The 13,299-nt window shown below is 37.2% G+C and overlaps 1 protein-coding gene across 1 annotated transcript in view; it reads left to right on the plus strand.

The window, feature by feature from the left end:
* The window catches only part of LOC133613262 (growth factor receptor-bound protein 14-like), a 60,549-nt gene that overhangs the window by 14,643 nt on the left and 32,607 nt on the right, over positions 1-13,299 (plus strand). The window lies entirely within an intron of this gene.

A 13,299-nucleotide genomic window follows, 5' to 3' on the forward strand; every position in this document is an offset into this window, starting at 1 on the left:
AAATGTTCAATATTTTGGAGTTGGAACGGTTTGAATCGGATGAAAAATTGTGGAACTTTGAAAAATGTCCCATTGATTTCAATGGGGATTTCATGAAAATGTGGGAATTTTGGGAAAAGTGGGAATTTTTTTTTAAAACATATTAAAAGACTTGAATGTTCTGAATGAATTGAAATGGTTGGTGTTGGGATTTTTCAAATCGGCCGAGGAATGTTGAAGTAGTAACATTTTTAATTGAGAAATGGTATTAAGGAATTCCAAGAATTTCGGGAAAACCGGGAAATTTTCCAGTTAAAAAAAACAACTTTGTTTTTTTTCCGAATTTAGAGGAATGTTTGGACGGTGGAACGGTTGAAGTGGGTTGAAAAATGTGGAAGGAGTAGTCTACAGAAAAAAAGGGTGTAAATAGGGCTTTGCAAAACCTGGAATTCTGGAAAATCCTGGAATTTTTTGGAACTTGGAAAAATTATAGTTTGATTGTCCAGGATGAGTGGAATGTGTTGAAGGTGGAATGGGTTGAAAAATGTGGAAATTATGCAACTTGGAAGAATGTCCCATTCATTTTGAATGGGGAAAAATGTCCCTGAAAACTGGGAATTCTTGGAAATCTGGGAATTTTTTTAAATTGTTGAAAGAGAGCACACTATTTTGAAAATGTTGAATATTTTGGAGTTGGAACGGTTTGAATCGGAGGAAAAATTTCATGGAATTTCATGGGAATTTCATGACAATGTGGGAATTTTGGGAAAAGCAGGAATTTTTTTTAGAAAATGTTAAAAGACTTGAATGTTCTGAATGAGTTGAAATGGTTGGTGTTGGAATTTTTCAAATCAGTCGAGAAATGTTGAAGTATTAACATTTTTAATTGAGAAATGGTATTAAGGATTTCCAAGAATTTCGGGAAAACCAGGAAATTTTCCAGTTAAAAAAAAAAACTTTGTTTTTTTTCCTAATTAAGAGGAATGTTTGGACGGTGGAACGGTTGAAGTGGGTTGAAAAATGTGGAAGGAGTAGTCTACAGAAAAAAGGGTGTAAATAGGGCTTTGCAAAACCTGGAATTCTGGAAAATCCTGGAATTTTTTTGAACTTGGAAAAATTATAGTTTGATTGTCCAGGATGAGTGAAATGTGTTGAAGGTGGAATGGGTTGAAAAATGTGGAAATGATGCAACTTGGAAGAATGTCCCATTCATTTTGAATGGGGAAAAATGTCCCTGAAAACTGGGAATTCTTGGAAATCTGGGAATTTTTTTTAAATTGTTGAAGGAGAGCACACTATTTTGAAAATGTTGAATATTTTGGAGTTGGAACGGTTTGAATCGGATGAAAAATTATGGAACTTTGAAAAATGTCCCATTGATTTCAATGGAAATTTCATGACAATGTGGGAATTTTGGGAAAAGCAGGAATTTTTTTTAGAAAATGTTAAAAGACTTGAATGTTCTGAATGAGTTGAAATGGTTGGTGTTGGAATTTTTCAAATCGGTCGAGAAATGTTGAAGTAGTAACATTTTTAATTGAGTAATGGTATTAATGAATTCCAGGAATTTCGGGAAAACCGGGAATTTTTCCAGTTCAAAAACAACTTTGTTTTTTTTTCCTAATTAAGAGGAATGTTTGGACAGTGGAACGGTTGAAGTGGGTTGAAAAATGTGGAAGGAGTAGTCTACAGAAAAAAAAGGGTGTAAATAGGGCTTTGCAAAACCTGGAATTCTGGAAAATCCTGGAATTTTTTGGAACTTGGAAAAATTATAGTTTGATTGTCCAGGATGAGTGGAATGTGTTGAAGGTGGAATGGGTTGAAAAATGTGGAAATGATGCAACTTGGAAAAATGTCTCATTCATTTTGAAAGGGAAAAAATGTCCTTGAAAACTGGGAATTCTTGGAAATCCGGGAATTTTTAAAAAGTTGTTGAAGGAGAGCACACCATTTTGAAAATGTTCACCATTTTTGAGTTGAAACGGTTTGAATCGGATGAAAAATTGTGGAACTTTGAAAAATGTCCCATTGATTTCAATAGGAATTTCATGAAAATGTGGGAATTTTGGGAAAAGCGGGAATTTTTTTTTAAACATATTAAAAGACTTGTTAGTTCTGAATGAGTTGAAATGGTTGGTGTTGGGATTTTTCAAATCGGCCGAGGAATGTTGAAGTAGTAACATTTTTAATTGAGAAATGGTATTACGGAATTCCAGGAATTTCGGGAAAACCGGGAATTTTTCCAGTTCAAAAACAACTTTGTTTTTTTTTCCTAATTAAGAGGAATATTTGGACATGGGAACGGTTGAAGTGGGTTGAAAAATATGGAAGGAGTACTCTATAGAAAAAAAGGGTGTAAATAGGGCTTTGCAAAACCTGGAATTCTGGAAAATCCTGGAATTTTTGGGAACTTGGAAAAATTATAGTTTGATTGTCCAGGATGAGTGGAATGTGTTGAAGGTGGAATGGGTTGAAAAATGTGGAAATGATGCAACTTGGAAGAATGTCCCATTCATTTTGAATGGGGAAAAATGTCCCTGAAAACTGGGAATTCTTGGAAATCTGGTAATTTTTTTTAAATTGTTGAAGGAGAGCACACTATTTTGAAAATGTTGAATATTTTGGAGTTGGAACGGTTTGAATCGGATGAAAAATTATGGAACTTTGAAAAATGTCCCATTGATTTCAATGGGAATTTCATGACAATGTGGGAATTTTGGGAAAAACGGGAATTTTTTTTAGAAAATGTTAAAAGACTTGAATGTTCTGAACGAGTTGAAATGGTTGGTGTTGGAATTTTTCAAATCGGTCGAGAAATGTTGAAGTAGTAACATTTTTAATTGAGAAATGTTATTAATGAATTCCAGGAATTTCTGGAAAACCGGGAATTTTTCCAGTTCAAAAAACAACATTTTTCAAAGTTCCACAATTTTTCATCCGATTCAAACCGTTCCAACTCCAAAATATTCAACATTTTCAAAATAGTGTGCTTTCCTTCAACAATTAAAATAAAAATCCCGGATTTCCAAGAATTTCCAGTTTTCAGGGACATTTGCCTCATTAAAAATGAATGGGACATTTTTACAAGTTGCACCATTTCCACATTTTTTAACCCATTCCAACCATTCCACCTTCAACACATTCCACTCATCCTGGACATTCAAACTATCATTTTTACAAGTTCCAACAAATTCCAGGATTTTCTAGAATTCCAGGTTTTCTGGGAAATGTTTTCCAATTCAAAATTAGTTGGCCATTTTTCAAACTTCAACCATTCCACCCTCAACATATTCCACTCATCCTGGACATTCAAACTATCATTTTTCCAAGTTGAAAAAAAATTCCAGGATTTTCCAGAATTCCAGGTTTTGCAAAGCCCTATTTCCACCCTTTATTCTGTAGATTACTCCTTTTACATTTTTCAACCCACTTTAACCGTTCAAACATTCCTCTTAATTAGGAAAAAAACAAAGTTGTTTTTTGAACTGGAAAAATTCCCGGTTTTCCCGAAATTCCTGGAATTCCTTAATACCATTTCTCAATTCAACATGTTACTACTTCAACATTTCTCGACCCATTTGAAAAATTCCAACACCAACCATTTCAACTCATTCAGAACATTCAAGTCTTTTAACATTTCTAAAAAAAATTCCCGCTTTTTCATGAAATTCCCATTGAAATCAATGGGACATTTTTCAAAGTTCCACAATTTTTCATCCGATTCAAACCGTTCCAACTCCAAAATATTCAACATTTTCAAAATTGTGTGTTCACCTTCAACAATTTCAAAAAAAATTCCCGGATTTCCAAGAATTTCCCAGTTTTCAGGGACATTTTTCCTCTATTCAAAATGAATGGGACATTTTTCCAACTTGCACCATTTCCACATTTTTCAACCCATTCCAACCATTCCACCTTCAACACATTCCACTCATCCTGGACATTCAAACTATCATTTTTACAAGTTCCAACAAATTCCAGGATTTTCTAGAATTCCAGGTTTTCTGGGAAATGTTTTCCAATTCAAAATTAGTTGGCCATTTTTCAAACTTCAACCATTCCACCCTCAACATATTCCACTCATCCTGGACATTCAAACTATCATTTTTCCAAGTTGAAAAAAAATTCCAGGATTTTCCAGAATTCCAGGTTTTGCAAAGCCCTATTTCCACCCTTTATTCTGTAGATTACTCCTTTTACATTTTTCAACCCACTTTAACCGTTCAAACATTCCTCTTAATTAGGAAAAAAACAAAGTTGTTTTTTGAACTGGAAAAATTCCCGGTTTTCCCGAAATTCCTGGAATTCCTTAATACCATTTCTCAATTCAACATGTTACTACTTCAACATTTCTCGACCCATTTGAAAAATTCCAACACCAACCATTTCAACTCATTCAGAACATTCAAGTCTTTTAACATTTCTAAAAAAAATTCCCGCTTTTTCATGAAATTCCCATTGAAATCAATGGGACATTTTTCAAAGTTCCACAATTTTTCATCCGATTCAAACCGTTCCAACTCCAAAATATTCAACATTTTCAAAATTGTGTGTTCACCTTCAACAATTTCAAAAAAAATTCCCGGATTTCCAAGAATTTCCCAGTTTTCAGGGACATTTTTCCTCTATTCAAAATGAATGGGACATTTTTCCAACTTGCACCATTTCCACATTTTTCAACCCATTCCAACCATTCCACCTTCAACACATTCCACTCATCCTGGACATTCAAACTATCATTTTTACAAGTTCCAACAAATTCCAGGATTTTCTAGAATTCCAGGTTTTCTGGGAAATGTTTTCCAATTCAAAATTAGTTGGCCATTTTTCAAACTTCAACCATTCCACCCTCAACATATTCCACTCATCCTGGACATTCAAACTATCATTTTTCCAAGTTGAAAAAAAATTCCAGGATTTTCCAGAATTCCAGGTTTTGCAAAGCCCTATTTCCACCCTTTATTCTGTAGATTACTCCTTTTACATTTTTCAACCCACTTTAACCGTTCAAACATTCCTCTTAATTAGGAAAAAAACAAAGTTGTTTTTTGAACTGGAAAAATTCCCGGTTTTCCCGAAATTCCTGGAATTCCTTAATACCATTTCTCAATTCAACATGTTACTACTTCAACATTTCTCGACCCATTTGAAAAATTCCAACACCAACCATTTCAACTCATTCAGATCATTCAAGTCTTTTAACATTTCTAAAAAAAATTCCCGCTTTTTCATGAAATTCCCATTGAAATCAATGGGACATTTTTCAAAGTTCCACAATTTTTCATCCGATTCAAACCGTTCCAACTCCAAAATATTCAACATTTTCAAAATTGTGTGTTCACCTTCAACAATTTCAAAAAAAATTCCCGGATTTCCAAGAATTTCCCAGTTTTCAGGGACATTTTTCCTCTATTCAAAATGAATGGGACATTTTTCCAACTTGCACCATTTCCACATTTTTCAACCCATTCCAACCATTCTACCTTCAACACATTCCACTCATCCTGGACATTCAAAATATAATTTTTTCGAGATAAAAACAAATTCCAGGATTTTCCAGAATTCCAGGTTTTGCAAAGCCCTATTTCCACCCTTTTTTCTGTAGACTACTCCTTCCACATTTTTCAACCCACTTCAACCGTTCAAACATTCCTCTTAATTAGGAAAAAAACAAAGTTGTTTTTTGAACTGTAAAAATTCCCGGTTTTCCCAAAATTCCTGGAATTCCTTAATACCATTTCTCAATTCAACATGTTACTACTTCCACATTTCTCGACCGATTTGAAAAATTCCACCACCAACCATTTCAACTCATTCAGAACATTCAAGTCTTTTAACATTTTCTAAAAAAAATTCCCGCTTTTTTATGAAATTCCCATTGAAATCAATGGGACATTTGTCAAAGTTCCACAATTTTTCATCCGATTCAAACCGTTTCTCCAAAATATTCAACATTTTCAAAATTGTGTGCTCTCCTTCAACAATTTAAAAAAATTCCCGGATTTCCAAGAATTTGCCAGTTTTTAAGGACATTTTACCTCATTCAAAATGAATGAAGTTGCACCATTTCCACATTTTTCAACCCATTCCAACCATTCCACCTTCAACACATTCCACTCATCCTGGACATTCAAACTATCATTTTTCCATGTTCAAAAAATGTCCAGGATTTTCCAGAATTCCAGGTTTTGCAAAGCCCTATTTCCACCCTTTTTTTCTGTAGACTACTCCTTCCACATTTTTCAACCCACTTCAACCGTTCAAACATTTCTCTTAATTAGGAAAAAAACAAAGTTGTTTTTTGAACTGGAAAAATTCCCGGTTTTCCCGAAATTCCTGGAATTCCTTAATACCATTTCTCAATTCAACATGTTACTACTTCAACATTTCTCGACCGATTTGAAAAATTCCACCACCATACCATTTCAACTCATTCAGAACATTGAAGTCTTTTAACATTTCTAAAAAAAATTCCCGCTTTTTTATGAAATTCCCATTGAAATCAATGGGACATTTTTCAAAGTTCCACAATTTTTCATCCGATTCAAACCGTTCCAACTCCAAAATATTCAACATTTTCAAAATGGTGTGTTCTCCTTCAACAATTTCAAAAAAAATCCCGGATTTTCAAGAATTCCCAGTTTTCAGGGACATTTTTCCTCTTTTCAAAATGAATGGGACATTTTTCCAACTTGCACCATTTCCACATTTTTCAACCCATTCCAACCATTCCACCTTCAACACATTCCACTCATCCTGGACATTCAAACTATCATTTTTCCGATATAAAAAAAATTCCAGGATTTTCCAGAATTCCAGGTTTTGCAAAGCCCTATTTCCACCCTTTTTTCTGTAGACTACTCCTTCCATATTTTTCAACCCACTTCAACCGTTCAAACATTTCTCTTAATTAGGAAAAAAACAAAGTTGTTTTTTGAACTGGAAAAATTCCCGGTTTTCCCGAAATTCCTGGAATTCCTTAATACCATTTCTCAATTCAACTTGTTACTACTTCAACATTTCTCCACCGATTTGAAAAATTCCACCACCAACCATTTCAACTCATTCAGAACATTCAAGTCTTTTAACATTTCTAAAAAAAATTCCCGCTTTTTTATGAAATATCCATTGAAATCAATGGGACATTTTTCAAAGTTCCACAATTTTTCATCCGATTCAAACCGTTCCAACTCCAAAATATTCAACATTTTCAAAATTGTGTGTTCTCCTTCAACAATTTCAAAAAATTTTCCCGGATTTCCAAGAATTTCCCAGTTTTCAGGGACTTTTTTCCTCTATTCAAAATGAATGGGACATTTTTCCAACTTGCACCATTTCCACATTTTTCAACCCATTCCAACCATTCCACCTTCAACACATTCCACTCATCCTGGACATTCAAAATATAATTTTTTCGAGATAAAAAAAAATTCCAGGATTTTCCAGAATTCCAGGTTTTGCAAAGCCTTATTTCCACCCTTTTTTCTGTAGACTACTCCTTCCACATTTTTCAACCCACTTCAACCGTTCAAACATTCCTCTTAATTAGGAAAAAAACAAAGTTGTTTTTTGAACTGGAAAAATTCCCGGTTTTCCCGAAATTCCTGGAATTCCTTAATATCATTTCTCAATTCAACATGTTACTACTTCAACATTTCTCGACCGATTTGAAAAATTCCAACACCAACCATTTGAACTCATTCAGATCATTCAAGTCTTTTAACATTTTCTAAAAAAAAATTCCCGCTTTTTCATGAAATTCCCATTGAAATCAATGGGACATTTTTCAAAGTTCCACAATTTTTCATCCGATTCAAACCGTTCCAACTCCAAAATATTCAACATTTTCAAAATTGTGTGTTCACCTTCAACAATTTTAAAAAAAATTCCCGGATTTCCAAGAATTTCCCAGTTTTCAGGGACATTTTTCCTCTATTCAAAATGAATGGGACATTTTTCCAACTTGCACCATTTCCACATTTTTCAACCCATTCCAACCATTCCACCTTCAACACATTCCACTCATCCTGGACATTCAAAATATAATTTTTTCAAGATAAAAACAAATTACAGGATTTTCCAGAATTCCAGGTTTTGCAAAGCCTTATTTCCACCCTTTTTTCTGTAGACTACTCCTTCCACATTTTTCAACCCACTTCAACCGTTCAAACATTCCTCTTAATTAGGAAAAAAACAAAGTTGTTTTTTGAACTGGAAAAATTCCCGGTTTTCCCGAAATTCCTGGAATTCCTTAATACCATTTCTCAATTCAACATGTTACTACTTCAACATTTCTCGACCGATTTGAAAAATTCCAACACCAACCATTTCAACTACTTGAGAACATTCAAGTCTTTTAACATTTTCTAAAAAAAATTCCCGCTTTTTCATGAAATTCCCATTGAAATCAATGGGACATTTTTCAAAGTTCCACAATTTTTCATCCGATTCAAACCGTTCCAACTCCAAAATATTCAACATTTTCAAAATTGTGTGTTCACCTTCAACAATTTCAAAAAAAATTCCCGGATTTCCAAGAATTTCCCAGTTTTCAGGGACATTTTTCCTCTATTCAAAATGAATGGGACATTTTTCCAACTTGCACCATTTCCACATTTTTTAACCCATTCCAATCATTCCACCTTCAACACATTCCACTCATCCTGGACAGTCAAACTATCATTTTTCCGAGGTAAAAACAATTCCAGGATTTTACCGAATTCCAGGTTTGCAAAGCCCTATTTCCACCTATTTTTCTGTAGACTACTCCTTCCACATTTTTCAACCCACTTCAACCGTTCAAACATTCCTCTTAATTAGGAAAAAAACAAAGTCGTTTTTTGAACTGGAAAAATTCCCGGTTTTCCCGAAATTCCTGGAATTCCTTAATACCATTTCTCAATTCAACATGTTACTACTTCAACATCTCTTGACCGATTTGAAAAATTCCAACACCAACCATTTCAACTCATTTAGATCATTCAAGTCTTTTAACATTTTCTAAAAAAATTCCCGCTTTTTCATGAAATTCCCATTGAAATCAATGGGACATTTTTCAAAGTTCCACAATTTTTCATCCGATTCAAACCGTTCCAACTCCAAAATATTCAACATTTTCAAAATTGTGTGTTCACCTTCAACAATTTCAAAAAAAATTCCCGGATTTCCAAGAATTTCCCAGTTTTCAGGGACATTTTTCCTCTATTCAAAATGAATGGGACATTTTTCCAACTTGCTCCATTTCCACATTTTTCAACCCATTCCAACCATTCCACCTTCAACACATTCCACTCATCCTGGACATTCAAACTATCATTTTTCCAAGTTCCAAAAAATTCCAGGATTTTCCGGAATTCCAGGTTTTGCAAAGCCTTATTTCCACCCTTTTTTCTGTAGACTACTCCTTCCACATTTTTCAACCCACTTCAACCGTTCAAACATTCCTCTTAATTAGGAAAAAAACAAAGTTGTTTTTTGAACTGGAAAAATTCCCGGTTTTCCCGAAATTCCTGGAATTCCTTAATACCATTTCTCAATTCAACATGTTACTACTTCAACATTTCTCGACCCATTTGAAACATTCCACCACCAACCATTTCAACTCATTCAGAACATTCAAGTCTTTTAACATTTCTAAAAAAAATTCCCGCTTTTTCATGAAATTCCCATTGAAATCAATTGGACATTTTTCAAAGTTCCACAATTTTTCATCCGATTCAAACTGTTCCAACTCCAAAATATTCAACATTTTCAAAATTGTGTGGTCTCCTTCAACAAATTCAAAAAAATTCCCGGATTTCCAAGAATTTCCCAGTTTTTAGGGACATTTTACCTCATTCAAAATGAATGAAGTTGCACCATTTCCACATTTTTCAACCCATTCCAACCATTCCACCTTCAACACATTCCACCATCCTGGACATTCAAACTATCATTTTTCCAAGTTCAAAAAATGTCCAAGATTTTCCAGAATTCCAGGTTTTCTGGGAAATGTTTTCCCATTCAAAATTAGTTGGCCATTTTTCAAACATCAACCATTCCACCTTCAACACATTCCACTCATCCTGGACATTCAAACTATCATTTTTCCAAGTTCCAACAAATTCCAAGATTTTCCAGAATTCCAGGTTTTCTGGGAAATGTTTTCCCATTCAAAATTAGTTGGCCATTTTTCAAACTTCAACCATTCCACCCTCAACATATTCCACTCATCCTGGACATTCAAACTATCATTTTTCCAAGTTAAAAAAAAATTCAAGCATTTTCCAGAATTCCAGGTTTTGCAAAGCCTTATTTCCACCCTTTATTCTGTAGACTACTCCTTCCACATTTTTCAACCCACTTCAACCGTTCAAACATTCCTCTTAATTAGGAAAAAAACAAAGTTGTTTTTTGAACTGGAAAAATTCCCGGTTTTCCCGAAATTCCTGGAATTCCTTAATACCATTTCTCAATTCAACATGTTACTACTTCAACATTTCTCGACCCATTTTAAAAATTCCACCACCAACCATTTCAACTCATTCAGAACATTCAAGTCTTTTAACATTTCTAAAAAAAAATTCCCGCTTTTTTATGAAATTCCCATTGAAATCAATGGGACATTTGTCAAAGTTCCACAATTTTTCATCCGATTCAAACCGTTTCTCCAAAATATTCAACATTTTCAAAATTGTGTGCTCTCCTTCAACAAATTCAAAAAAATTCCCGGATTTCCAAGAATTTCCCAGTTTTCAGGGACATTTTTCCTCTATTCAAAATGAATGAAGTTGCACCATTTCCACATTTTTCAACCCATTCCACCTTCAACACATTCCACCCTCCTGGACATTCAAACTATCATTTTTCCAAGTTCAAAAAATGTCCAGGATTTTCCAGAATTCCAGGTTTTGCAAAGCCCTACTCCCACCCTTTTTTTCTGGCAACTACTTTTCAACCCACTTCAACCGTCAAATAATTCCTCTTAATCAGGACTAAAAAACGATGTTGTTTGTTGAACTGGAAACATTCCCACAAAAGGAACTGCTGCTTTAAATGGGACAATGAAAAAGGAGGATTAACCTCCAAATTGTTCAGGACAAGCTAAAATCATCAGCCTGGATGTTGGGTCTTGGGCGCAGTTGGGTGTTCCAACAGGAAAATGACCCCAAACACACCTCAAAAGTGGTAAAGGAATGGCTAAATCAGGCTAGAATGAAGATTTTAGAATGGCCTTCCCAAAGAGTTGTCCATCCATCCATCCATCTTCTTCCGCTTATCCGAGGTCGGGTCGCGGGGGCAGCAGCCTAAGCAGGGAAGCCCAGACTTCCCTCTCCCCAGCCACTTCGTCCAGCTCCTCCCGGGGGATCCCGAGGCGTTCCCAGGCCAGCCGGGAGACATAGTCTTCCCAACGTGTCCTGGGTCTTCCTCGTGGCCTCCTACCGGTCGGACATGCCCTAAACACCTCCTTAGGGAGGCGCTCGGGTGGCATCCTGACCAGATGCCCGAACCACCTCATCTGGCTCCTCTCCATGTGGAGGAGCAGCGGCTTTACTTTGAGCTCCCCCCGGATGGCAGAGCTTCTCACCCTATCTGTAAGGGAGAGCCCCGCCACCCGGCGGAGGAAACTCATTTCGGCCGCTTGTACCCGTGATCTTGTCCTTTCGGTCATAACCCAAAAGCTCATGACCATAGGTGAGGATGGGAACGTAGATCGACCGGTAAATTGAGAGCTTTGCCTTCCGGCTCAGCTCCTTCTTCACCACAACGGATCGATACAGCGTCCGCATTACTGAAGACGCCGCACCGATCCGCCTGTCGATCTCACCATCCACTCTTCCCTCACTCGTGAACAAGACTCCGAGGTACTTGAACTCCTCCACTTGGGGCAAGATCTCCTCCCCAACCCGGAGATGGCACTCCACCCTTTTCCGGGCGAGAACCATGGACTCGGACTTGGAGGTGCTGATTCGCAGCTCGAAGACTTCTATGGAAATGCAAGAACCGAGACTCAGATTTCCCTCGCCCGGACGCGGGTCACCGGGGCCCCCCTCCGGAGCCAGGCCCGGAGTTGGGGCACGATGGCGAGCCTGTCCCCATGGGGCCCGGCCGGGCACAGCCCGAAGAGGCAACGTGGGTCCCCCCTCCAATGGGCTCACCACCCATAGCAGGGGCCATAGAGGTCGGGTGCAATGTGAGCTGGGCGGTAGCCGAAGGCAGGGCACTTGGCGGTCCGATCCTCGGCTACAGAAGCTAGCTCTTGGGACGTGGAACGTCACCTCGTTGGGGGGGGGAAGGAGCCTGAGCTAGTGCGCGAGGTAGAGAAGTTCCGGTTGGATATAGTCGGACTCACCTCGACGCACAGCAAGGGCTCTGGAGCCAGTTCTCTCGAGAGGGGATGGACTCTCTTCCAAAGAGTTGTAAGAATGATATACAGGTAAAAGCCAGTAAATTAGAATATTTTGAAAAACTTGATTTATTTCAGTAATTGCATTCAAAAGGTGTAACTTGTACATTATATTTATTCATTGCACACAGACTGATGCATTCAAATGTTTATTTCATTTAATTTTGATGATTTGAAGTGGCAACAAATGAAAATCCAAAATTCCGTGTGTCACAAAATTAGAATATTACTTAAGGCTAATACAAAAAAGGGATTTTTAGAAATGTTGGCCAACTGAAAAGTATGAAAATGATAAATATGAGCATGTACAATACTCAATACTTGGTTGGAGCTCCTTTTGCCTCAATTACTGCGTTAATGCGGCGTGGCATGGAGTCGATGAGTTTCTGGCACTGCTCAGGTGTTATGAGAGCCCAGGTTGCTCTGATAGTGGCCTTCAACTCTTCTGCGTTTTTGGGTCTGGCATTCTGCATCTTCCTTTTCACAATACCCCACAGATTTTCTATGGGGCTAAGGTCAGGGGAGTTGGCGGGCCAATTTAGAACAGAAATACCATGGTCCGTAAACCAGGCACGGGTAGATTTTGCGCTGTGTGCAGGCGCCAAGTCCTGTTGGAACTTGAAATGTCCATCTCCATAGAGCAGGTCAGCAGCAGGAAGCATGAAGTGCTCTAAAACTTGCTGGTAGACGGCTGCGTTGACCCTGGATCTCAGGAAACAGAGTGGACCGACACCAGCAGATGACATGGCACCCCAAACCATCACTGATGGTGGAAACTTTACACTAGACTTCAGGCAACGTGGATCCTGTGCCTCTCCTGTCTTCCTCCAGACTCTGGGACCTCGATTTCCAAAGGAAATGCAAAATTTGCATGGTTGGGTGATGGTTTGGGGTGCCATGTCATCTGCTGGTGTCGGTCCACTCTGTTTCCTGAG

The sequence above is a fragment of the Nerophis lumbriciformis genome, linkage group LG13, assembly GCF_033978685.3.
Source record: "Nerophis lumbriciformis linkage group LG13, RoL_Nlum_v2.1, whole genome shotgun sequence".
In the NCBI taxonomy this organism is placed as follows: domain Eukaryota; kingdom Metazoa; phylum Chordata; class Actinopteri; order Syngnathiformes; family Syngnathidae; genus Nerophis; species Nerophis lumbriciformis.